We start from the raw sequence: 26,631 nt of genomic DNA, 5'->3' as shown, positions 1-26,631 counted from the left end.
TCCTTCTCCAAAAGGAGACAGTTATAAAGGCCTAAGAACATTCCAGCAGACATGGAGGAACTCCTCGTTGTGACTGGAAGACCCTTGGAAATCCTGTTAGATTCGTTGATTTCTGTTGCAAGCATCTGTGTGTACCCAAGAAATGCCCAAGTGTGCCTGGAGTGGGGGCCTTCTAAAGGAAATCTCTTCTCATCAGGCAATTCCCTGTGGGATGCTTCCAGGCCATCTCAGGCCTCTAAGGAGATGCTCTTGTGTCCAGCTCTTCCTCAGCATCTCAGAGGCTTTAAAGTATTTGGATGAACCACGTAGATCCACATGGCAAATATCTGCTGAAGTACACATCTATACTAATAGGATAACATGAATTATGAATTGCCATTTTAAACCATGCCTGTGGTAGAAGAAAATGACTGCAGTTTCAGCATCAAAGTGACAACATGCGTTAACCCCCTAGAGTCACTTCATGACCCCTCCAGATGCACCAAGGTCAGTGAAGGTTCCTATGGTCAGGAGGATAAAGAATCAACACCACCACCTGTCATGGTCACTTCAGTAGCTGGTCAACTTCAGCACATTAATTAATGTCTTCTTTCATGCAGCTGTAGGGTTGAATGAAGATCCGGCCTCTCTTTTCTAAGACAAGAACTAGAGAACATCTTCCCACTCAGTTATTCACAAGTAAAGAGGGCATTGGTGGAGAGCAATAGTGAATCCAGATAAACTGGTACAAATAAAACAAAGAAGCTGGGACTGTTTACAGATCAGCAGTAGGAAGGCTCATCAATCAAAAGTTGTTTTGCTGTGTGGTGCTGAAGAGAATTATAGTTATATAGCTAAGACTATAAAAGAAGTTCCAATACTGCCCTAACCTGGTGTAAGACAACAGAATCTCTGTAGTGGACACCATGATTGTCACCCCAATTTCACTCTCCCCATTGTACTCCAGCTATAAGGTTTGAGAGCTGACCCCCAGTCAGGGTAAGCCTATCCTCTTTTCCAAAACTAGAAGTTCAGGGCAATGAGACTCAAGGAAAGATTTGCTGGAGGCTTCTAGGAAAGAATATTATTACTCTTGAGAGTTTCTGGAAGTGACTTTCTCTCGACGGATGTGAACAACACAGCTGTGGTACTGATTGCTACCAGCAGCACTCCTATGTTCATGAGGAGAACCAGCCTTAGGAGCAAGTGACCTCTGTGGAAAGACAGTAGATACATGGAAAAAGAACCTGAGTTCTTAATGACACTGCTGCACACCTGGCTAAACCAATGCTGAGGCACACTGTATTTCTGGACTTTTTAGTACATGGACCAATGCCTATCCTTGTTTTCAGTTTGAGTTTTGTTAATGAATCTTGCTGCTAAAAGCATCCTTATATACCCATTATTGTGGCAGACCTTTACGCAGGCACCAAGAGAAACTGTGGATCTCCCTGGTTAGGTCAACAATCAAGGGATGGCCACTCTGTGCCAAATTTCAATTGTAGTATGTGAGATTTCAGAGAGGGCAGTAGTACACATGGATGAATCACACAGTGTTTAAACGTGATCTAATATTCACTCATAAGAAATGTTTCATTGTAACTAATTTCTGTTGTGGTAGGATAGGTAGTCCAGGAATCAGACCCTACTAGATGGAATTGATGATGAAGAGAGTAGCAGAGGAAGTCTGATGAGATATTACTAGTTTTAAAATGTCCTAACAGGCTTACTTTCAAACAGGACTTAGAGATAAAGATCAAGATTGTGACTAGCTTGGGGAGGTTTGTATGCAGTATAAGAAAATCTGTACAAATTGGGGAAAAGGGCACCACTGAAATCTCTCCATTATGAAATACCACTGAGACATTAGACTCAGCTCACCTCTGTTCTGAGGCAAATAGTACCAAAATGTCATCTAATATTTAGCAGTGACATGAATTTCTGTGGTATTTCAGGCTATCTATTGCAAAAATTTATATATTTATATTTTTTCCAAACACTGGGGAGTTTCAGTAAAGGCTTCATTCTCCCCCTTCCTCCCTCTCTCTTCCCACCCTCATTCCCTTTTTCTCTCACTCTGATTCTAGGTCCTTCTCTTGTTAATCTTTCGAATTCTTGGTTCTTATTCTAGCAACAGCGTGGAGGTGGGCAATGTGCATTGACATACTTCATCTTCATTTCTTTTTATGTTCATGGGAATTTTCATAGCACATTGATCTGATGCTTTCTATAAGTCTATTATAAAATGTTGATGGGATTTTGTGGGTCTTCCTGATACTAGGCAGATCTTCTGAAATTTAGTTATCCTTTTTTGGTTTGTTTACAAGATAAAAACCATCTGAGTGTCTGGGGCCCAAGGCCTAAAAACCTCAACAGCAGGGAACTGTAGTAGTCACCGCCCACCACGTCCTTTTCTTCTTCTTGTCCTTGTTCTTATTTTTTCTTTTTTTCCGGGAAAAATTGGTTACTTTGCTTCTGTCGCCTATTGAAAGAACTGACTCTTGATAGCAGGAATGAACCAAAGAATCTTCTGATTGTTTTAAGACAAAAAACCTTGAATGATTACAACTAAGACTACAACAAAGTGAAAAGACTTTGCAAAGCCCAGATAAGATAACATTGAAATCAATATCACTAAACATTTTCAGTAATTCCCTCTATCATGAAGATTTCTGTGAACCTCTCCACTGAAATAAATCCTTTTATCTTTAGTACCTCTCTCACCTTACCTGTACCTCTCTTCCAAGACTGACTTCATTCTGGTTGACTGTATAGGCTTTGGGCTGTGTTTTATTCATCTGCATATTCTGGTACCTAGTATAGAGCTAAGAGGTACATAGCACATGTTAAGTTAGCACACGACTACAAAGTTTTAGAGGCATTTAGGCCTCACTTACACAATAAATATTTATTGAGTATCTACTCAGTACAAGCACTGTTCTGGGCACTGGGATATACTGTGATAAGTAGGACTGTCAGTCTCTGCCCTCATGGAGCTTTCACTCTAGTGGGAGGGACTGACAATACACAAATAATATGGACTATAATGTCAGGCCGTGAAACGGCAATGGAGAAATAAGGATAAGAGGATAAAGAGGATGGGTGGGATGAAAGTAGAGCACTATTTTGTGAGAACTCAGAGATGACAAAGGGGTAAATGAAGCCATGAAAATATCTGAGGAAGGAGCACTCTAGGCAGAGGGAATAACATGAGTGGAAGAGCAAGAAGGCCAATGTGACCAACAGGAATGCTCAGAGAGGAGGTTGAGACCAGCAGAACGGGATCATATGGGATCTTGTAGATTATGCAATAGCATATTTTTAGTATGGTGGGAAACCAATGGAGGGTTTGGACAAGCAATGCACATGATAAGGAAGTTCATTTTAAAAAGGTTGTCCTGATTGCAATATTCAGAATGGATTATAGTGGGATACAAGTGGATGCAACAAAACAGATTTGGGGAAAATAACTTCAGTCTAAGTAGACTAGAGTATAGGTGATCAGGGTGGTTAGCAGTGGTTAGATTCCCAATACAGTTTGGAGTTCAAATTATCAGGGCTTATTTTGACCTATTAAAATTCTCCTAGAAGGTATGCACTTTACAGAAGTTACACTGAAGTGAAGGCTGATACTTGACTGGTCAGGCTGTAATCTAACACAGTGGTTCTCAAATTTCTTGGTTCCAAGAATACACTCAAATATTATTGAAGATCCCAGAGAGTTTTTGTTTATGTGGATTAGATCTACTGATAAATATATATTTTTAACATATTGGTTGATTCATTTAAAACCAACAATAATAAACTTAATAAACCAATTACATGTTAACAGAAATAACATAATTTTGTGAAAACTATTTTTTAAAACAAAAACATTAGTGAACATAATGGTATTGCTTTACAGTTTTGCTAATTTCTTTAATATCAGAAGACAGCTGGATTCTAATTTCTGCTTCTGCATTCAGTCTATTGTGATATAGCATATCATGTAACTTCTGAAAAACTTCACTGTACACAGGTAAGATAATTTTAAATCAAGTTTAGCCTAAAGCTGTCTCCTTACACATTTTAAGTACAGCCTAAAGGTTTCTCTGTACATCATGAACTATCACATAAATGGAATTGTAAACAGACTGTGGTCTACTGTTGTGCCAGTCACTGAGTTTTGGCCAATCAAATGTGGCCAACTGTCCAAACGAGGCAAATGCTGAGTTGTAACCAACTCAGCTGTTTCTGCACCTCACGTACATTTTCTGTAGGTCACTTTCCTTTTTCCATGCATTCATCTTCTTCCTCCATGTGGCTATGCTGGAGTCTCCGAGCCAACTCTAGGTTGGGAGACTGCCTGATTCACGAATTGTTCTTTCTCAATTAAACTCTTTTAAATTTAACATGGCTAAATTTTTTTAAAACAAGAATGAGGGTAAAAAAGGTCAATAACATATTAGTATTACTATTTTTAGATACTGACCTCACAGACTCCCTGAAAGGATCTTCATGACCTCTATGGTTCCTTAGACTTTGAGAACTATTGATGTACAAGGAAAAATGCTCTTGGTGGTAAGATTACAACTCTATATAAAAGAGATAAAAGCATCAGTCCCATGAATTAGCATGATAAAACCATTGTAAAATGTCTTTATCACTTGTAATCACCAATGCTCCATAGAAAATCCGACCACAATTTAAAGATTGTTTTACATTAGGGGTCCATAACCTTTTAATTCCGAAAACACTAAGGGGTAAGCATGAAACAGCAAAGATTCTGACATAGGAGAACAAAGCAAGGAAAAAAAAAAAAAAAGAAACAGGCCAAGCAAGGTGGCTCCTGCCTGTAATCCCAGCACTTTGGGAGGTCAGGAGTTCGAGACCAGCCTGGCCAACATGATGAAACCCTGTCTCTACTAAAAATACAAAACTTAGCCAGGCATGATGGTGCATGTAATCCCCGCTACTCAGGAGGCTGAGGCAGGAGAATCGCTTGAACCTTGGAAGAGGAGGTTGCGGTGAGCTGAGATAGTACCACTGCACTCCAGCCTGGGCGACAGTCCAAGACTCTGTCTCAAAAAAAAAATTAATAAAAGAAACAGAAACAGACTTATAGACCAATGATAAAGAAGTGACAAAAGAGAAAGAGAAAGAATTTCTGTTGTGGGAGTGGGAGACTAATGATAAAAATTGCCTTTGGATGGCTCAGTTGTTCTCATGTTCATTAGCCATTCTGATCTAACAAGTCAGCTTTGCTCAGGCAGCCTGGTTCTGAACTGTGTGCCCTAAGGCCTTCCCCACAGAGGGGGGCCCAAGGAGGAGACACCATACATCTGAAGCCATATGTTGGTCTAACATTACTCCGTAGGTTGCAAAAATAATCTCCACCTAAGCTTTTCCGTCTCCAATGCCAACACATCATTTCTCCAAGTGAAATTCTGGCTTTAATACTATATGTGTCATAAAATCCACCGCAGGTGAGTGTGACCGAATATAAAATAACCTAGTGCCCCATTTGCCTGGATCAGAAATCCAGGGAGTATACTCAGACAACCCCAGGAGTGAGGGAAAAGGGAGAAACTTTATCCTCTCCAAACTAAGCATCAAGCAAAACTCAGCTTGTCTTTCCAGAAAACACAATGGTTTGGTACAAGACATTCAACAGCAAAACTCTACTAACACTCAACTTTTTCCAAAAAGAGCCACAGGAATCCACAACATCCTTACATGGCCTTAAATATCAAAGTAACGTGTAAGATATCAGAATACGTCTTAATGAGCCAGGCACAAGTTTCCAAAGAAGTTCTGCTGAGTTCTACTCAGTCTTACAGAACACAAGCCCAGCTGCTGCTAAAAGTAAGGCAGCTTGAAATTTCTGTGCTGGGTGAAAGGTGGCCAAAATGTCAGTGATCTGCTTATTCCCCTTGTGGGAATGGGACTTGGTACTCTGCTATGCATCTGACACCACTGAGAAAGGTTATTTGAGCCCAGCAGGGCTGGTAGCAAAAGTCTAAATGCCTACCGGCTTACAGCTAGAACATACGTACCCCATTGGATTGTCATAGTGTTGTGTACAATGTACCTTTTTTTTTTTAATCTCCAAAACTTCCTCTTTTTCTTTCCCTTTTTAAAAATGCAAATGAGAATGGCACTGGCATCTCAGGGTTTTAAAGAGCAGAGAGTGCCTATTGTGCAGTGATGTGTGACTGAATCCAGCAAGGAGGTTAGAGACACGTTGTCAAGAGCGAGCTGCAAATCCATGGGCTTAAGAAGGCCATGACTTATTTACAACGTCTTATTTGCCACTGGTGTCATTTGAGTTTTTATGGGTTTTAATAAAGAGTAATATACATATATTGTTCTCTTTTGGAAAACAATCTTGTTTGAAATGTTCCTGAGATTCTTGTTAACAGTTATCACTTTGTTTTTGCAGTTCCAGCTTAGCACAGAATAAAATCTGGACTGCGTCAGTTTGTAAAGATCTTATGTCTACTTGGTCATCAGGTAAAATTCCTTTCTGTGTTGTGAAAAGAGGCAGACTGAAGTCATTAGTCACTGCCAATGTTGTATCAGTTCTTGCTGGTTTACTCTCATAGCACTGGAGACATTAATAAAATGGGCTGCCAAGGCCCCTTGCGGGCAAACTTGTAAAGTAGGAAGCAATTCTCTTTGGTTGATTCCTTCTCAAAGGCAGTGGGTGTTGTAGCATCAGTGAAAAGAATTAAGACCATTGGCTTTGCAATCAGAGAAATCTATGATTAGATTCCGTTTCTTCGGAATTGGTTCAACAAATATTTAGTAAGTGCCTACTAAGTTCTGGCCTCTTTTCCAGGCATTGAGATGCAATAGTGGGAAGAAAACAACCATGGGTGCCTGTCTGCTAGTTGGGGAGGCAGCCACTAGCATCCCGGTGACAGGCTCGAGGCTCAGCCTTATGCTGAGCAGTTTTTTACCTTTCAGCTGCAAACCTTCCTTTCTATACAGTACTCCATGGGACTGGGCTAGGACTCTTCCTCTTTTGCCCACTAGCTTCCTGTAAGGGTCTATGTATCAGTCTGTCTGCATACTGCTGATAAAGATATACCCAAGACTGGGCAATTTACAAAAGAAAGAGGTTTATTGGACTTACTGTTCCACATGGCCGGGGAGGCCTCACAGTCATGGCAGAAGGCAAGGAGGAGTAAGTCACATCTTACCTGGATGGCAGCAGGCAGAGAGCTTGTGCAGGGAAACTCCTGTTTTTAAAACCATCAGATCTTGTAAGACCCATTCACTATCACAAGAACAGCATGGAAAAGACCCACCCCCATGATTCAATCATCTCCCACAACAGGTGGGAATTACGGGAGCTACAAGATGAAATTTGGGTGGGGACACAGAGCCAAACCACATCAGTCTGCAAATAGGGATGCTAGAGAGAGACTAGCGTCTAGTGGGAGAAGGGGCTTTCTTCTTGTTTTTTTGTTGTTCCTCTCAGCATCATCCCAACAGTGACCTTGGCCTGACAGCAGCAGTTGGTTCCAGTCTCCAGCCTTTTTTGAAAACCTGAGAACCAGCCTGTTGGTATGTTCTCAGAAGTAATGGCAAGAGCTGGGTCATGCTCCTCTTCAGAGGGCTGAGCCCCAGCTCTTCCTCTGAGCTTCTGGGCTGTGATTATTCCAACCTCTTCCCTGAACAGCAGCTGCTCCTGCTGTTGTACATCAGAGTTACCCCGGCGATCCCTGTTGCCTATTCAGCCCTCCACCATCTGGAAAACCAGGTCCCTACAGTAGATTTTATGTTAAAATGCTTCATGCGGTTTTTGTTTTCTTGACAGGATCCTGATATACTCATACCATACAAGCTTATCTTAAGACATTTGAGATTTGTAACAAGTACGCTGGGGAATAGTCAACTGGTTATGAAGCAGATCATCTTGATACATTCACCATTTTCAATAATGAAAAAAGAGCAAGAGAGTACATGTATGTATTTACGTATTTTGTATAATTTCAAAGAGGAAGGTAAAAATGTCTGTGCTTACTTTCAACAGCTCAACATGACATTTTTGTGAAAATGAAACATATCAGAGGTAGCTTTTCTTACACATTCGTTTAGACCTATAAAAGAAATAATTTCGTGACCTACCAAACCATAATTGGATAATATAAACCCAAATTCTCCCAGTTTTGTTTATTGGGAACAAAGCTTCTGCTCGCGGTCATTCTTCAACCTCTTTTCTGCAAATTCATTTTATTTCTGTCGTCTCCTTATATGATACAGATTAATTTAACCTGAATATGTGTGGATTCTATTGTAAATAATGCATTTAACAACAATCAATAATGCACTCATATCCACTTTTAAGCCCTGCCCTTACTACTTCTTGATGTTAATTTCTAAGTATAGAATACACTTTTCCCTAAATGCAATCTAGCATGTAATGCACTGGATTTTGGAGAGCCAACTTTATTTAAATAGGATCGGTGACTCGCTCTCAGATATTGATATGCAGTTCCAATTCTGTCAGATTCATAATTATACACTTAATAATCTTCTACTATGAAATGAAAGTAGTAATCTGTATATCTGGCTAGCTATCTACCTATTTAAATATCAAGCCTGTCTGTCTCTCTATTTACCATGCCCTTTTAAAGTTGCTTTAATATGTTCTAATAGATGGAAATCTGGCAAGAAGAAATAGGTCTTTGTTCACAGACAATAGGAAAAAGCCTAAAATGTTTAAGTTCAGTTTCACTTAATTTTAAAAATGCACAAACAAGATGCCTCTAAGTGAAAGACTAGAATGAGTTTAATTAAGAATTAAATGTCCGCTGATGAGTCTTTGTACAGGTTTTACAAGTTGCTGTAGTTCCCAAGAACTAAAAAGTGAATCACTATAATGACTCAGTAACATACCCTTTTATAAGTCAGATTTTCCAATTTCTTGTTAGTTTTTGATTGAAGAGGACTTCTTTAAATTGTCAGATGAAAGATCATGAAAAAATAATCATTGATGATAGATCACTGTGTGATTTTTGGCATCTAACTCAGGAGATAAACTGGTAACTTAGAACTCTTCATTTCCATCAGATGATTACTCAGCACTTATATGCATTAAAAGATGGTAATAAGGATTGAACTGATGTTGAATCCTGTTTCATTTCAGCATTAAATAATATTCATCCAAGCTTACCTTAACTGAGAAAGAAATATATTGCATTCAGAAGTGGATTTCCAATAGCATTTTACTTTTTCTGTACAATAATTACATTTCAAAATTTGCAACATACTTATATTTATTTAATCAACCATGTACAACTAATAATTGTAACAATAACAGTACAGAAAAATAATCTAATACTTACAGCTTCATGTTTACAAAACAAAAAACTTTTTTCTTATAATTTTCAGTTTCAAAATATGTTTATAGCAGAGAAATACGGTAGGGCTATCAATAAAATACTTCCAAGCATAACATCATATTACATTAGGGCAAAATTATGTGAAGGAGGTGGAATGAAAAAACTTCACAAAGAGGTAAAATATTGGGTAAAATGTCCAGTCATCAAAGAGCGTGGTCATTGATATTGTTTGCTTCGGTGTCTCCACCCAAATCTCATCTTGAATTGTAATCTCCACATGTCAAGGGAGGAACCTAGTGGTGATTGGATCATGGGGGCAGATTTCCCCCCTTGCGGACCTTGTGATAGTGAGTGAGTTCTCACAAGATCTGGTTGTTTGTTAAATGTCTGACACTTCCACCTTCTCACTCTCTGTCTCCTGCCCCCTTATAAAGAAGGTGCTTGCTTCTCCTTTGCCTTCCACCATGACTGTAAATTTCCTGAGGCCTCCCCAGCCATGCAGAACTGTGAGTCAATTAAACATCTTTTATTTATAAAGTACCCAGTCACAGGTAGTATCTTTATAGCAGTGTGAAAATGGACCAATATAGTCATGTATCTTTTAAATAGATGATAATGTGTATGAAAACACTATGGCATTTAGATTTCATTGCATTTATTTAAAATTGTAATGAAACACTTGATATTGCCAGAGATGGTGGCTCATGCCTGTAATCCCAGCACTTTGGGAGGCCGAGGTGGGCAGATCACGAGGTCAGGAGTTCGAGACCAACCTGATCAACATGATGAAACCCCGTCTCTACTAAAAATACAAAAATTAGCCAGGTGCGTTGGCATGTGCCTGTGATTCCAGCTACTCAGGAGGCTGAGGCAGGAGAATCACTTGAACCTGGGAGGCAGAGGTTACAGTGAGCCGAGATCGTGCCACTGCACTTCAGCCTCGGTGACAGAGCAAGACTCTGTCTCAAAAAAAAAAAAAAAAAAAAAAAGAAAGAAAGAATTGATATTTATAAGTATTTGTAATATGCTGAAATTATGTCTTTGCAACTACTTAAACTAATAGTGAAGTGTTTTAGGTAACAGCCTAAGGATATGTACAGGAGTATCTAGTCTTTCATACTTATCTTAGGGGACAGAAGTAAGAAAATTTGAAGACCTCTGGCATACAGAGACCAGCAAATAGCCAGTTTAGAATATGTAATTCAGGGTTTCTTAATGGTGAATGCCGTCTCTGCATCAGTGAAGAGATTCCACATTCAGCATCAAAGGATATTTTACAAGATTCTCTAGTGTTCTTGGACACAGGACACCATTTCTTAAAGATTGATCACTGCATAATAATAACAATTATAAAATTGCATTCAGCAGCTGGGCACAGTGGCTTATGTCCATAATCCCAGCACTTTGGGTGGCCATGGTGGGAGAATCACTTGAGACCAGAAGTTTGAGACTAGCCTGGGCCACAAAGCAAGATCCTATCTCTCTCAAAAGAAAAAAGAAAAACATTGCATTTAGTATTGTTCTTAAACATACATTGAGGAAAAGGTTTTAGAACTGAAATATTGGGATTCCATTTTTAATATCAGACACTTTTTTTCCTATGCACTGTAGTATCACATGGATTATCCTCTTAGTATACTATTTTAGTGTAAATCATTTGTATGTCTCTTACAGTTTGCTTAGCACATAGAAGACAACTAATAAATGTTGATTTTAATTAAAATTAAATAAGATAAAGGCCATTCGGTCCTTTATGGGTTTTTTTGTTTTTTTTGTTGTTGTTGTGTTTTGTTTTTTTTTTTTGAGACAGGGTCTCGCTCTAATACCAAGCCTGAAGTACAGTGGTATAATCATGGCTCGACCTCCTAGGCTCAAGAAATCCTCCCACCTTGGCCTCCCAAAGTGCTGGGATTTCAGTTGTGAGTCACCATGCCCAGCTTAGTCCTTTATGTTTTAAAAAAGTACAGCTTCAACTTCAATAAACAAATTTAACTTTAGATAAGTAGAGAGAACTGGTGCTTCACTCCATAACTACCACAGCTTAGATAACATCTCCAACCCAGCCATGTTTCACTGGCCAATGGGGAAACACTGGTTACCTGTCACTTTTAATTATATGCTAGGACTGAAAGGTCACGGACACTTATTTTTGAATAGGACTTTTCAAGTCTGCAGAGGTTATTAGTTGCCGAACCCTACAACTTACAAACTCCTGACTCTGTAGGTTCCTGCCTGAATCTGTTGCCTCTAGACATAACTACAGATTGTAAAAACCATGATTATTCTGGGCAGATATAAAGCTCTTTGCATTGCACACAACAGCAGTGGAAAAAACAAAATTAATCTTGCAGATGTTAGTGAAATGTAAATGTCAACATATTCTCAATTGGGTATGAGCATTCACAAACTTGTCTTCAGGCACCAGGGGTGCTCAGAGCACTTGAAAAGGAAAATCTCAACTTTGAAAGACGAAAGCAAAGATGCAAGCAGTTTCCTCATGTTCTCTGTTTGCAAATGTGCTTAGCATGGGCTCTGTCAAATCCTTGTTCACAAAACCCAATTTGAGTCATTCTATTTAAATAAGCTGTTAGTGTCCTCTCTCTTACTTTCTATGAAAAAGTGACTATATCATTGAAACTGCTGTTATGCAAGATTTTCTCCATTTCCTGCCTCCAGCCTCGCAAGCTTTTGCCCTAAAATTGATTCCAAAAAGCAGCCAGGAAACATACCCATGGAAAGGGTGTTCTGTGCCAATCCAGCCTTCCTGAAAAGCAAGCAGTCTCTTTGCTTCTGCAATTTCACATGATCATACCATAAATAGTCTGCGATCCATGCTAGTATGCTTTTCATTTACATTTTACAAGGTTGGCAAGGCCACTCTCAAAATAATTTCACCAACCAGGTGACATGTCAAGGTGTCTCTTAGTTGTATATCTAAAGTTAATTCTTTATTTTCTTAAAACAGCCAAGAAGGGATTCCGAAGATAGAAGAGGAGGCATCAACACCGTGAACATCATGGCTGAGTTATTTTGTGAGAAGGATAAGCCTAAAGTAAAAACCTTGGATTTGTCTCTGTCCTTGAACATGCTATCTGGAAAGAGTTTTCTTAAAAGTATTGTCGTGAACACATCCATTTTCCCAGTATAGTTGAATGCAGGGTTTAATAAATAGAATGAATCTAGTTTTAGTTCCTGTACTGCTTGTGCTTTCAATAACGTCTATATTTGAATAACACATTTCAGTAGGTATGTTTGTTAGCATTGACCTTGTAAGTTGATGAAGAAAGGGTAGTACTACCAACCCTGAGCAGATAAAGAGAATTCTATGTGTTTTACAAACATATATTTATCATTTTGAATTTATATATAGTCAAGGATGCAACTCTTCCCTGAATTTATATAAGCTCTTATTGGTTTCTACAGGTATTCCTCCCTGTAAATATTTTATTAGCCGAGTCAGAGCATTCACATACATTCCCAGTAAGAATGGATTTTAAAGTCAGAAGTTCAGAACCGTTAGCAAGTCTTCCTGCAATACTGCAAAGTAATGGAAAACCTTAGACTCAGCCAGTTTGGTCTTGTTTAGTGAGGGGATGCACTGAGTAACTCCATCTTCAGGTACCAGATAAATAACAGTAAGATGTATTCCTGAGGGTCGCCATCGCAGTTGCACCCCGCCCCATCAGGAGAATCAGTCATGACCACAGCCCCTTGACACTCACGATCTTGGCTACATCGAGGCTCCAGCAGCAAACAGTTTAAAAGCTGCTCATCCACCATGATGAGTTTTGAGGTGCTTGGAACTTCTCAGAAAAGAGATATATTATGGGCATTGATCGTTGCATCAGTGAAGAGGAGCACGTGGCTGCAGAGGTCAGAACAGTTAATAGTCTGCTTTGTTAAGAGGGGAAGGGATAATAAATTAGAGAGCAGTTAATATTGGCACCACTGAAGGCAGTACGGGAATTGATAGGTCTGAGTGAGGGAAAATCTTGTGCCACTACTAACAAACCTCCTAAACCCTTAAGCTCCCTTCAGAGATTATTGCTTTCCTTTTAGGTCTTGCCTGAACCCTGGCTGCACCCCCAGTACAAGCCCATCCCTCAGACCTGTTGAGTGGAGCTATTATTCTTCCATAATGTGCGCAGTACAGGTGGAAAGTTGGGGTGAGTGTTTATTAGTGTTATCAGATGCTCACTGTCACTTCACACAGGCCTGCATTTACCCTGTGTAAAACTCATAGTTTTGGGAGGTTGATCCCACTAAGCTATACCATGGTATACTTGGTACACCGTTGCTTATGGAGCCCTAATGTCATTCTATTTCATGGAAGTCTCTAGCTTTCACTATCACTCTCCATTCCAACTACTGCCGTAATTGTAGGATATTTCAGGATCCTGGAGGATAGGGTGAGATTAGAAACCTCACAATTTCCCTGGACTTTCTTAATTTATTGCATTTCAATCACCTAAGATGAGACCTATGGGTTTTCCTTTACCTCTTCCTGTCTATCTTAAGCCCTACCTAATTCTTGATTCTAGAATCCATCCCTACCACCATGCCCTAGTTCAGAATCTTGTGTCTCTCCACTTCCTGATAGCTTCATCCAATCTCTTTTCTGTGTAACCACCAATGTGATATATTTTATTTAAACATAGCCATCTCAGCTAGGCATGGTGGCTCACGCCTGTAATCCCAGCACTTTGGGATCCAAAGTGGACCGATCACTTGAGGTCAGAAGTTTGGGACCAGCCTGGCCAACATGGTGAAACCCCGTATCTACTAAAAAATTGCAAAAATTAGCTGGGCTTGTTTGTGCATGCCTGTAGTCCTAGCTACTGAGGACTGAGGCTGAGGGAGGAGAATTGCTTAAACCCGGGAGGCAGAGGCTGCTGTGAGCTGTGATTGTGCCACTACATTCCAGCCTGAATAAATATAGCCATGTCAATTCTTTATTTAAATACTTTACTTGCATTTTCTATCAATTTTCTACCAGGTGGTATTCAGGATACTTACCATGACATAGCTCCATTAGTTAACCCCATCAGCCACTTCCCGCTTATCTTTCCAGTTCATTTTAACATGCTCACCACTCTCTGTCTTAGACTTTGTGGACAGCAAGATTGAATGGCTTGTAGCTCCCTGTACATACCATTCTATGCCTTGCTTCCATGCTTTTACTCACACTCTTCCCTGTACCTGGACTGCCCTTCCATTCTCCCCATTCTACCTTAATGTACCTCTTGGGACCTACTGTGTGATATTCAGTGGGAAGGCTTCTCACATCCCATGAGTTCAGTAATTTTCCTTCAAGCTCCCAAATTAATCTGGGCACCTTGCCAGCAGTGTACTCATTACTTTCTATCCACTCATTCATTGGAATTGTCTGCTTATGTTTATCTTTCCTTATCTAGGCTTAAATTATAAGTTCCTTGAAGTCTTAGAAGGTATCTTATTCAAATTCCTATTTCAATACTTGGCACAAAGTGGTTATAAGTGAAAAATAATGATAAAAACAGAGACAAAATAATGAGATCCCCCTATGCACAAGGCATTTAATAGGCATTTACATATCATGTATCATTTAATCCTCACCACGGCTAGAAAAGCTGTTTACTGTTATGCCCATTTACATCAAGGCAACTCAGATTCAGAGAGATGGAACACCTTGTCCAAGGTCACCTGGCCAGTGAATGTCAGAATTAGGATTTGAATCCCATTTATTTGACTTCAGATCACACATTCTGTTTACCACAACCACATGTGAAGGTCATCCTGAAAGGATGCTCTGCTTTCTGAATCATAATGAGTTGGAGGGGAATGAAAGCTGCTGATAAAGTTAGCACATTAAGTGTCTAGCTGGTCACCACACTCCAGGGCAAGTGCAGTATTTCGTCATTGCCTGCATTTCTACATCCTTCACCCATGATGGTCCTGTGGTCATGGACATTCAAAGATATTTAATAGATAGACTTACTGGAAAATGTAACTGACTCATAGAGCAAAGAATAGCATAAACAACATGCCATTCAGATTTTGGTTACATAAGTAAATTGAAGACATTACAGAAAAGGAGCACCCATAGACACTGTTTTACTTAGAGTTTTTTTCCCAGTGCTTCATGGATTTACTTATGTGCAGAATTCTTAAATATGAAATTAAAGTTATTGACATAATTAACAAGTTTAACATAGTTTCAAACTTTATTTTGAAGAGAATATAAATATATGGAGTCAGAGATATTCCAGAAAATAGAGAAAGTATAGGTGTTATATCTTAAGAACCACCACAGTGTAGTTACAATAAGTATGCATAGATGAAAGCTACGCATATTTCAAAACAAAATTTCTGTGACTTAAATTAGCATCTGTCATTATGACAGCTGCAAACCATCCCCAAAGAGTCTCATCTTTATGTGGGATTCAAGCCAGCCCATTAGTCAACATTAGATCAAAATCCCTCTCCATTATGCTGGTAAATGGATGTCATCTAATAGAAATGCAACAAATATTTATTGAAAACCTGTTGTAAGACCTGAGCTAGGCTTTGTGGAGGATATGAAGATAGCACATCTCTCCCTTAAGACTCTTACAAAACAGTCACAGATTAAAAGTTAAATCAAAATACAAGGTGTTATATTGAAAGTGGGTCACACAGACAGTGGCTATTACCAGCTCCCCTTACCTTGGTTGATATTTCCTCATAGCACTATTTCCTGAAGTTGTAATATATAAATATATTTGTAGATGTGTGTGTACATACATTATCTCTTACTTAGTGATGGGGATACATTCTGAGAAATACATCATTACCAATGTTGTCATTGTGGAAACATCATAGAGCAGACTCACACAAATCTAGATGGCACCTAGGCTACACACCTAGGTTTTATGGTATAGCCTATTGCTCTGCTCCTAGTGTACAAACCTGTAAAGCATGTTACTGAGCTTAATGCCATAGGCAACTGTAACACAATGGTAAGTATTTATGTACCTAAACATATCTAAAAATAGAAAAATTAAAATACAGTATTATAATGTTATGTGACCACTGTCATATATGTGGTCCTTCATTGACCAAAATGTTATGTGTCGCATAACTGCATCTCTATCTATCTATCTATCTATCTATCTATCTATCTACAAATCTCTATGTATCTATTGATCTCTATCTCTGTATCTATATCTATCTATATCTATATATAATTTTTGTTGTTGCCCTAGTCTTCCCCATTAGAATTTTAAGTTTAGTAAGGGCAGGGACTTTGTGTGTCTTGATCACCATTGTATTCACAGCAACTACAATTCCTGGCACATAGTAGGTGTTGAGTAAATATTTGTTGAATGAATGAGTGAATTTGGAGAAGAGGGAAGTTACTATAAACAGAACTAATTAAAGAGCAGGGGGCATTTCATTTAGTTCTTGATAAATGAAGACGATCTGGATAAAGGCAGGGAGCTATTTCAGGATGGACATTTAACAAGAGCAAAGGTGAGCTGCAGATAGACCTTCCTAGCTGGAAAGTATGTTTTCTGTTGTACATTATTTAGCCATAGGATTGGTTGGACCAAGTAAAGAGTGTTCTCTAGAGTGTAGGCACTCGACCTATCTGAGAGACTAAGTTACTCAAGTCAAAACAATTTCTGTTTCCCCAAGTTTGTGGCAGTCTGTCTGTGCTTGTAATTGTGGTTTCTTACCACTACCTAGGACTGCACATTCATTGCCTTGCCTGTAGCAAAGGCCTGTAACAAGGCCTGTTTTGAGCAGGCTGTCAGCACTGATGGGCTAAAAGGTCAGCTAACCTGAAAATGACACCTCTTCACCAATGTATTTTGCAGAAAAATCCTTCAGAGCAAGGGCACTGGCTCTTTCAGTGTGTTTTAATTTTTATAATTTCCCCCCATATGCTAGAAGTTTTATCTATCTTGATTTTGCTCTCAAAGCACCCACAAAGATTGATAATCAGCGACTGAAAGCTCAAAACCCCATATATACCTTATCAATCCTCCAGATATGTCTGCATGAAGACTCAGATGTGTGCCGGGCTGGGTGACTTTGTCATGGAGGTCATCCTCAGCAGGGATTAAGTTTGTATATCTCCACTTGAAATTCTAACTGGGTGATCCAAGTATTCTTATCTCAACTTGGAACACATGTAGAAGCTATAACATTATTAATTTGTTGAACTTTTAAACATCCTTCTTTGCTCTTGGAGTTTCATCAAATCTGCTTTGTGGCTCAAATTTTTGCTTCAAGTTTTAAAAATAAGCAGCAGGAAGCCTTTACATTTTACTTATAAAGATAACATTAAGATGGCCAACATGTATTAGGGCTTTGGTTAATTTTTAAAATTAACCAAAATGTTGATTGTTTGAATGGACCCTGTTATTTGAATGGAATCTTCTAGGGATCCCCAGTATATCAAACAGATCAGAAGAGAATTGCTCTGGTTAGAAAAGGAGGCCCAGAGCACCCTGGGCTAGGTTTCTGCTCGTTTTCCTCCCACCCCACCCCCGTAGCAAGCAACATTCTTGAACTCTACCGAACACAACTTTAGAACCAGTGAATTAAGATGACACAAAAGCCAGGCACGGTGACTCATGCCTGTAATCCCAGCACTTTGGGAGGCCGAGGCGGGCAGATCACTTGAGGTCAGAAGTTGTAGACCAGCCTGGCCAACATGCAAAACCCCTGGCTTCTAAAAATACAAAAATAAGCCAGGCGTGGTGGCATGTGCCTGTAATCCCAGCTTCTCTGGAAGCTGAGGCAGGAGAATCACTTGAACCCAGGAGGCGGAGGTTGTAGTGAGTAGAGATCGCACCACTGCACTACAGCCTGGGTGACAGAGTGAAACTTTGTCTTAAAAAAAAAAAAAACGACCCAAAAGAACATTTAATTGTGTCACCATGAAGACCTCTGTAGTGTCATTACCTCAACTGCACTCAACTCCTGACAAATTATGCTACCAATAGTACGTTTATTCTTCTGAAAAATTCTCACTCCACATGTGCTGGGAATTTAAGGTAGAAAAGTATAGCCTGCATCATATTCTAGATAAACATAAAGTATCCTGTTAACAATATAAATGATTCTTGTGAGAAATGGAAACTTTCACTTGAAATATTATTTGTTTTGCCTAAACTCTTAACATTTCAGTCATTTAGTGTAAATCCATAGTCAGTACACAGAACAGGTGACAGATCTGAGTTAGGAAATGCTAACATAGCACTTTGAATGCCACCAGGAGCTCAATGATTTATAACCTTTGTTAATCTTCAGGAGCCTCCCCCACAAACCCTACTGGTTAATAATGCTATTGCTACTTCTGCCCAGATGGTGCAATGTGGCTATGGAACTTGTTATAGGGAGATATAGTAGGTGCTCAATACATATTCAACTTATCACAGGCATGGGATAGGTCAGAAATTAGGTTTGGCTCTCACCCTTTGATCCTCTTTAAGAGACACGCTCTTTTCATGTCACCTACAAATAAAAAGTAGCCAGTGTTGCCTGCTGTTAATTGGATTTGGAATCATAAACTGTCATGTAAAAACATTTATTTAAAATAATTGTATAAGAATATACCAAGATATCATATAATTAATTAAATTTAGCAAAGGGTAACCTCTATATTGTGATGCAAGTCTGCATCTCTGAATATCAATTTCCTCATCCATGAAAAAGGGATAAAAATGTCATTATTTTACATTGGGTAATTTATTTACAGTGTATGCTAGAGTATTTGACACAATAAATAGTATAGATTATCATTTGTGAATTTCACTATTCAATTTGTCCTCCAATTTGTCATATTTTCAGCTGTCAGTAAAACACGGTTACGTTAAAAATATAAATAATGTCTAGTCCCTTGGGATGAAAAGAGGTTCAGATTTTCTCGTTCTTTTCAACTCTTTAGCTGTGAAGGCTACATCCTGCACTTATTAATCTGTGTATTGAGGGAGGAGGACCCTTGATTCTTGTCTTTGATAAGCTCTGCTCAGCCATGGCTGGATTAATGCATGTCCACATCCACATTATAGGATTCAGTAAGAAAAGAAAGTCAGCTCACACTATGTGGTTAAAGATAATGGAAATGTGCTTATTAGAAGTCTTCCAGAGAGAAAATTTCTTAATTACTTACTTTTGATCAAAATGAGGGTAAACAGAAGCAATTCTGAAGCAAGACTTGTTATTGTGTTTTTCTGAACACAGTATGCAAGTCTGACAATTAGGAGGCAGTTTTCTGTAGTTCTTTCACATTTGTTTGAGTCTCACAGAGTTTGCAACAAAACTAATAAAGAAGGGAGCCATCTCACATAGTTTTTAGAAGAAAGTGATATATAATTATGGAGTTTACCAAGAACAAATCTCATCAGAGCAGCTTAATTTTTAAAAAAAAAATGAGTTACTTGTCCAGTTAGTCAATAGACTGTGATAGACACAATGTGTGTGATTTCAGAAAAGCATTTGCAGGATATATCACGGCAATTTTATAGTCAACATGAGAAATGTGATCCTGACCATGCCAGGATTAGGTAGGTAAGATTGTAACCCAGTCCATATAGGACATGGCGTGATTAGGTTAGTAACGCTTTGAATGATTGTTTGAGGGGGATGGTTAATGATGTAATTTTTTGTGTGTGCAACAGGGAAATCCTAGTGATCCTATGGTTTTAGTGTTTAAAATATTCCTCAAATAACTACAGGTTTCAGAAAAACCTGGTTGCTTTAGAAAGAATGTAGCCATGGTAGAAAATGCAGTCAGACAATCTACACAAAAATAAATCTAGACTTCCAGTTCCAAAATGGCTGCATAAAAGCAAACTAGCTTTACTCCCTGCAACAGATAATTAAAAAGCAAATATACAGTGCCGAGATTATCACCAGCAGTATCCCAGAACTGATATATGAGAGGAGACAGTTCCTGGGACCATAGAGAAGTGAAACAACTTCCAGCACACAATAAGAGAATCAAACTTCCATACCTGAGACATTGCTCTCCACAATCTGTCTGGCACAGATTGTGAAAAATTTTCCCCAACTCACAGTTTCTACACTGGAAAGTGAGATTAAGGTTAACAACCAGCTTCCCTACCATCTTGGGTTTTCTGGAAAGAGACCTGTCCCTGCCTCAACCCATGGGAGGCATCAGGAGTTCTTGAAAGGAGCAATATCCCCGAGGACAAAGGGGGAAGGCCAATATCCCCAAGAAATATCCCCGAGGACAAAGGCAGTGGAGGCCAAAGACAAAGGGGGAAGACAGGACTACCATCCCCGGCCCTGGAAACTCTGCTCTGTAACTCAGCCAAAGGAGAAGCCAAATCAGAGTGGCTGTTCAGCAGCACCACACCATAGATGGTTTTTTCCATACATCTCTTGGGCATGAACCCTAGCCAGCCTTCCCACATTACTGGGATATCCCCTCTGAGACATCTACCATTTGAGATGAGTGGCACTCTGATTGTTTACTACAGTCAAGACAAACCTGGGCTTAAGGCAACATCTAGTGCCAAGAAGGCAGTAACCTAGGGGAAAAGAAAGAAAACCAACAGATAAATTACAAAGAATCTCTAAGCAAACATATCCAATAAAAACCTAAACAAGCCAGACAGAGGACTGAAATAAAGAACAAATTGTTCAATAGAAAGACATATTTATGTACATCCACAAAAAACAACAGCAAATGGGAAACTATGACCTCCTCATATGGAGAAAGCAAGGAACCAGTGACTGACCCCAATGAGACTGTGATATGTTAACTCTCTGACCAAGAATTCAAAATAGCAGTTTTAAGGAAACTCAGTTATCTCCAAGATAATGCAGAAAAGCAATTCAGAAATTTATCAGAGAGATTTAACATAGATTAAAATACTAAAAAAGATCTAAAATAGACAAACAGTGGTGCATCCAAACGATGGTGCTAAAACATGCTAAAAGGAAATGAATTATCAAGCCATGAAAAGGTAAGGAGGAACTTTAAAATGCATATTACTAAGTGAAAGAAGTCATTTTGAAAAGGTTACATACTATATGATTCCAACTGTATGACATTCTGGAAAAGACAAAATTGTAGAGACAGTAAAAAGATCAGTGGTTTCCAGGGATTAGGTAGGAGGGAAGGATGAGTAGGTGGGGCACAGAGGATTTTTAGGACAGTGACATTACTCTATGTGATGCTATAATGGTGGGTACTTGTTATTGTACATTTATCCAAACTTTCAGAATGTACAACACCAAGAGTGAAGCCTCCTGTAAGCTATGGACTTTGGTTGATAAGGATGTGTCAATGTAGGTTCATTAACTGTAACAAATGTACCACTCTCGTGGAGGATGTTGGTAATGGGTGAGGCTATGCATATGGGGATAGGAAGTAGATGGGAACTTTCCATACCTTCTGTTCAATTTTGCTGTAAACCTAAAACTGCCCTAAAATTAAACTGTATTAAAAATCAAAACAAACAAAACAAGAGCTCCAAAGCTACATCATCACACAATCACTTTGTTTATAAGTATAGGAGTGGGTCAGATTCTTCCATAGTAATCAATTGATTAAAAATGTTTACTATGGTCAAGGCATGAGCAAAGACTATTATCATATTTCTAATTGGTAATGAAAGTCTTGAAGAGTGGTGGGTTGGTAAGTGTTTAACAACTAGCTCTTTAGGAAAAAAAAACAATGTATGCATATAGATACCATAGAAATAAATAACCTCAAGTACATAGATAATAAAATAAATAATAATAAAATAAATAGGAAATTATGAGTTTAGAGGTTTTTTTGCCTTTTTCAAAAATACTTTTAAGCTTTTAAAATGTTTTATTTTGAAATAATTTTAGATTTACAGAGAGTTACAAGATGGTACAGAGTGTTTTCATATAACCCTCACCACCCAACTTCCTCTAACGTTAACTCATTACATAACCATGGTTATTTGTTAAAACTAGGAAATGAACATGGGTATAATATTGTTAAGTAATGTAAATACTGCATTTAGATTTCACCATTGTTTCCATTAGTATCTTTTTTCTATATTCCAGAATCCCATTCAGGATGCCATGTTGTGTTTAGTTACCATGCCTCCTTAGTTTCCTTTGATCTATCAAAGTTTCTCAGGCTTTTCTTCTTTTTTCATGACCTTAGTTTTTAGTATAACTTATTAATTTTATGTGTATTTTTGAGTTGTTGGCTTTATAGGTTTATAATTTATTAAAGCAGTTACCCAAAGAGTGTGGTTTCATGGATCGATGTCATATTTATAGAAGTTACTAGGGATAAGCCCACAAGAATCTGTCATTGGTCTTTTCTCCTCAACAGTTTTACTAATGACTTAGAAAAATCTATTGCTGTCATGAAAATCATATTAGCAAGTGATACAGATGGGGAAGTGTAACAAATATGTTGGATAATACTTCAGAACTATGGGGACCACAACATGATAGGCAAATCTAACAGTGTAAAGTATTACAGGGATGAATGTATTACCCAACAATTGTGTACCAAAAAAAACCCTCTATTGCTGAGCCTAGAAAGATGTGATTTAAATGAAGTGCATGCTAAAAACATGCTTAGGGCTTTAAGATTATTTATGTCCCTTTTGGGGACAGAATGGCTACCCGAGGGACTGGTAAGAGGCAACTTGAATGTCTGGGTTCCGTTCAGGCGCATGATCTCTCCTCCATATGAGGGAGATAAAAATATTTTCAGGGACATACTAGTCCAAAATTAGGTAGCTAGTCTAAAATGGTATGTGATAAGAATGATCTAATTTTCAAGGGAGTATCCAGAATCATAAATAGCTGTTGCCTAGGGAGGTATGAAGAAGGACCTGGAAAGGTGAGGCCAGGTAGAACTCTCTGCCAATGATCAGGTAGCCACAGAGGCTTTGTATTAGGTTTCTGTAACCAAGGGCAAGGGTGTTCCTTGAGGTTAGAAGGTACCCTCTAGGTTAGGTAATGGGTGATTGCAAGTAGAATATGCACCCATGATGTCATTTTCCTGCCAAAAACCTATTTAGCTTGCTCTGCTTCCATAGAAATACAATGCTTATCCTAAAATACCTGATAGTTGTGTCTGTATTGATCAACCAAATTCAGAGTATTACGGTAAATAATTCTGGATACCAAAACCATGGCCATTTTAAAGGGAGGTAGGGTGAGTGATTAGAGCCTGAAAAGAATGCCATGTGATAAGCATGTGAAAAATTGAAGAATGCTTAGCTTAGCAAAGAGAAGATATAGGGGAAGTAAGACGGCCATTTCTGAGTATATGAAAAGCTGTGTCATGTGGAAGCACAATTAGACTGGATAAATGACTAGACACTACAGAAAAATAAATTTTAACTCAAAATACAGAAGAGCTTTTAATTATTAGGGCTGTCCAAAAATGGATGAGGCTATCTCAGGCAGAAGTGTTACAGTAGAAGAGAATAAACATTTGGTAGACATGCCATATGGATGATGGATTTAGATCTGCAATATCATGACATGTATTTCTAAATGTGACATAGTGCCTATCTAGCTGGCTGCTAGCAGAATAATATTAGTATAACATAGATGTTATGTTGGATCATTTTGGGCTCACATCAGCCCTTTAATCTTTTGCACTACTGAGCAGCCCTCACTGAATGTAACTTGCCCTCATGCTGCTGAAAACAGCCAGCCATATAGCACAATGCAGTATCCCATGTCTGTTTTGTCCAGGTTCATCTTAGCTTAGTTTGACCAGGTATTTTGACTTGGATGTGCTTGTGCAGTTCTTCCCAATATTTGTGGTTTTTAAAAACTCAGTACTTAACCTTTCTCACACTCTCTTCCATCAAACCAACTCCCCTCTTTCTTTCAAGGTTAAGTCTTATATTTACTATATCCATTTTTAAAGGCATTTAACCTTTTAAAAACCATGCTGGTATTTTTCTATTATCAGTGTTTTTGTTAATAGCCTTCTTACCAAGTTACATGTAGTTTTGGTAGTCTGTTTTTGTGTCTATTTTGCCCATTAGCCCAGGAAGTTTTAGTTTGTGATTTGGAAGAATAAATGATGACAGAACAGGATCGCCTGTATTGAATGAAGTGTTGGACTTGGAGCAATGGTTCCCAATTCTGATGACACATCATAATCATCAAGGGAACCTAAAAAACTTCAAACCTCTAGGGCCCACTTCAGGACCTCCCAGGGGTGGGACCTGTAACATTGTGTTTTTAGCAAGTTCGTTTGCAGCCAGCCTGAAACTAGCTGTGAAGCTGTGATTTGGAATCACTAGACAGATGACCTCTAGCTTCACAATTTTAAGATGCTATCCACCTCTCCTGTCGTCTATTACAATGAAACACACACTATCCTTGGAATAGTGAAGCAGCAAAACATGCATCTCAATGTCTACATGGACAGCTGCCCCCGCTGCACTGAATTTTATGTTTCAAACACAGTATGTTAAAACCACGGAGATTATGCAAGATAAACATCTCCCGTAAAATAGCTTCAAGTCACAAATGTCTTCATATCACTAAAATTTTAGCTCTCAAGAACATTGTGTTTATTTAGCAAATTTAAAAGGTGAGCTTGTCTTTCAGCTAGACCGCCAGAAATTTAAACAGATTAAGAATATTCTGAAGTCAGGATGCAAATTGGCAATAGGACTCTAATTTGTGACTATTTTCATCCCAACCAACATGAGACATTTTGATATCATTGGAAATCTTTACTTGCAAGAGCTGTTATTAGAATAGGAAGGGTGGGGTGGTCAGGATGGAGGTATGTTTACTCTGCAGCTGGTCATTAGCCTGGAACTTGCTCAAGTCGATTTTATGGCCATTAATTTCAATGCCCCCATTAGAAAATTCACTTCAAAGGCCATGTGCATGACATCTGCTCTCCTTTCAATCTTGTCTTCTCCCCTCAGTAAATGTAATTTCCACAGTGACTGCTTAACTGACGATTTTAAGCAGGCAAATCTTGAACTTTCCACATTAAATAGGAATCTAACTTTTTAGAAAGTTATCTATAGCGATGAAATGTTTTCTTAGTCTAGTGCTGAAGTATAAATAGGCAGCTGAGCTATGGGCCTACTGCTGTCGAATCTTGGTAAGAGAAATTCCAAGAGGTTTGAAGAAGAATAAGAAAAACCTGATATAAAGCTGTGCTTCAATACTTTCAGCAAATTATAGAATATTAATAACCCATCCCTGGTTGTCTCATGTGCAGAAGGCTTATTGCAGCAGAACAGAGATTATGCCCTCCCTGGCATACCTTGGATGTCTGGCAAAACAAACTTAAAACAGGAAGTGTAACTCACAAATCAAAGATAAAAAATATTCCTTTTAACATTTCCTTGAAATTACTAGGTCTGTTCAGCAACTGCTTTCGCCTGCTAATGAGTTAAGATCTCATTAGAATGGCGAGTGATTCTGTAAGCCAGAAACCCTGCATTTTGCAGGCACTGGTCTCAAAATTGTCACCACTTGCCTTGACTTCTTGGCCTTCTATAGGTCTTTACAACAGAGTGAAACCAGAATTGCATTTCTTCAGTCCCTTTATACAATAATTTGACTACAAAATCATACTTCATTGGATAAATTTCTGTAGGTAAGCAGAAGATATTTGAAATATTAATAACACGGGAAAGGTAAAGGAGTGAAAGCAAGTCCTTTGTGGAAACTAGAATCCTTGCTACCCTCCATCCTAAGCAAGAGCGTAAGATAAAAGTGAGAATATTTACTGGGCCCTAAATTCTCTTAAATGAGCAAGAGTGAATTGAAACTTTCAGTGGTCTCCAGGCTACTTGAATGAGAGGCCGTAATCCAGAACAAGAAGAGTTACCGAAAATATAAGCAAGAAATAAGAGGAGAGAAAGAATTAAGAAGGGAAAAGAGAGGAATAAAAGTAGACGAGGATGGAAAGAGAACAGAATACTTCATACCTCATATACTATGTTTGATACATTGTATACAGCAACATCTTAGAAATATCATTTGAAAATGACTGTTCATTTTCCCAGGAAATTAAATATTAAAACATCTTATTGTTCATTTTGCTACTCTATTGTGAGTTCCCTTTATTGTGATTAATCTTCCAGTACTACCATACACCTAGCACATAGCAGACATTCAATAAACTGGAGGAGGGGGAGGCAGCAGGATAATGTTTGCTTTTTTATTTTTAAACTCATTTCATTTTTTGAATAAGTATTATATTCACATTGTTATGAACTGAATTGTGTTGTCCCCCCTCCCTCCAAAATGCATATTTTGAATCCCTAATCCTCAATATGACTCTATTTGGAGATAGGGCTTCTGAGACGGTAATTAAGGTTAAATGTGGTCA

General features: G+C 38.5%; 1 long non-coding RNA gene across 1 annotated transcript in view; it reads left to right on the top strand.

Annotated features, from left to right (window-relative positions):
* The window catches only part of LOC129050588 (uncharacterized), a 183,067-nt gene that overhangs the window by 117,712 nt on the left and 38,724 nt on the right, over window positions 1-26,631 (top strand). Inside the window, exons 5-10 of the long non-coding RNA XR_010135647.1 lie at window positions 3,884-3,997; window positions 6,401-6,471; window positions 7,784-7,931; window positions 9,746-9,817; window positions 12,277-12,363; window positions 13,371-13,477. This is a non-coding gene — a long non-coding RNA (uncharacterized LOC129050588). The remainder of the gene's footprint in view (window positions 1-3,883; window positions 3,998-6,400; window positions 6,472-7,783; window positions 7,932-9,745; window positions 9,818-12,276; window positions 12,364-13,370; window positions 13,478-26,631) is intronic.

Source organism: Pongo abelii, chromosome 1 (assembly GCF_028885655.2).
Source record: "Pongo abelii isolate AG06213 chromosome 1, NHGRI_mPonAbe1-v2.0_pri, whole genome shotgun sequence".
In the NCBI taxonomy this organism is placed as follows: domain Eukaryota; kingdom Metazoa; phylum Chordata; class Mammalia; order Primates; family Hominidae; genus Pongo; species Pongo abelii.
Note: the sequence above shows the minus strand (reverse complement) of the source record. Positions and strands in the feature narration are given on the sequence as shown.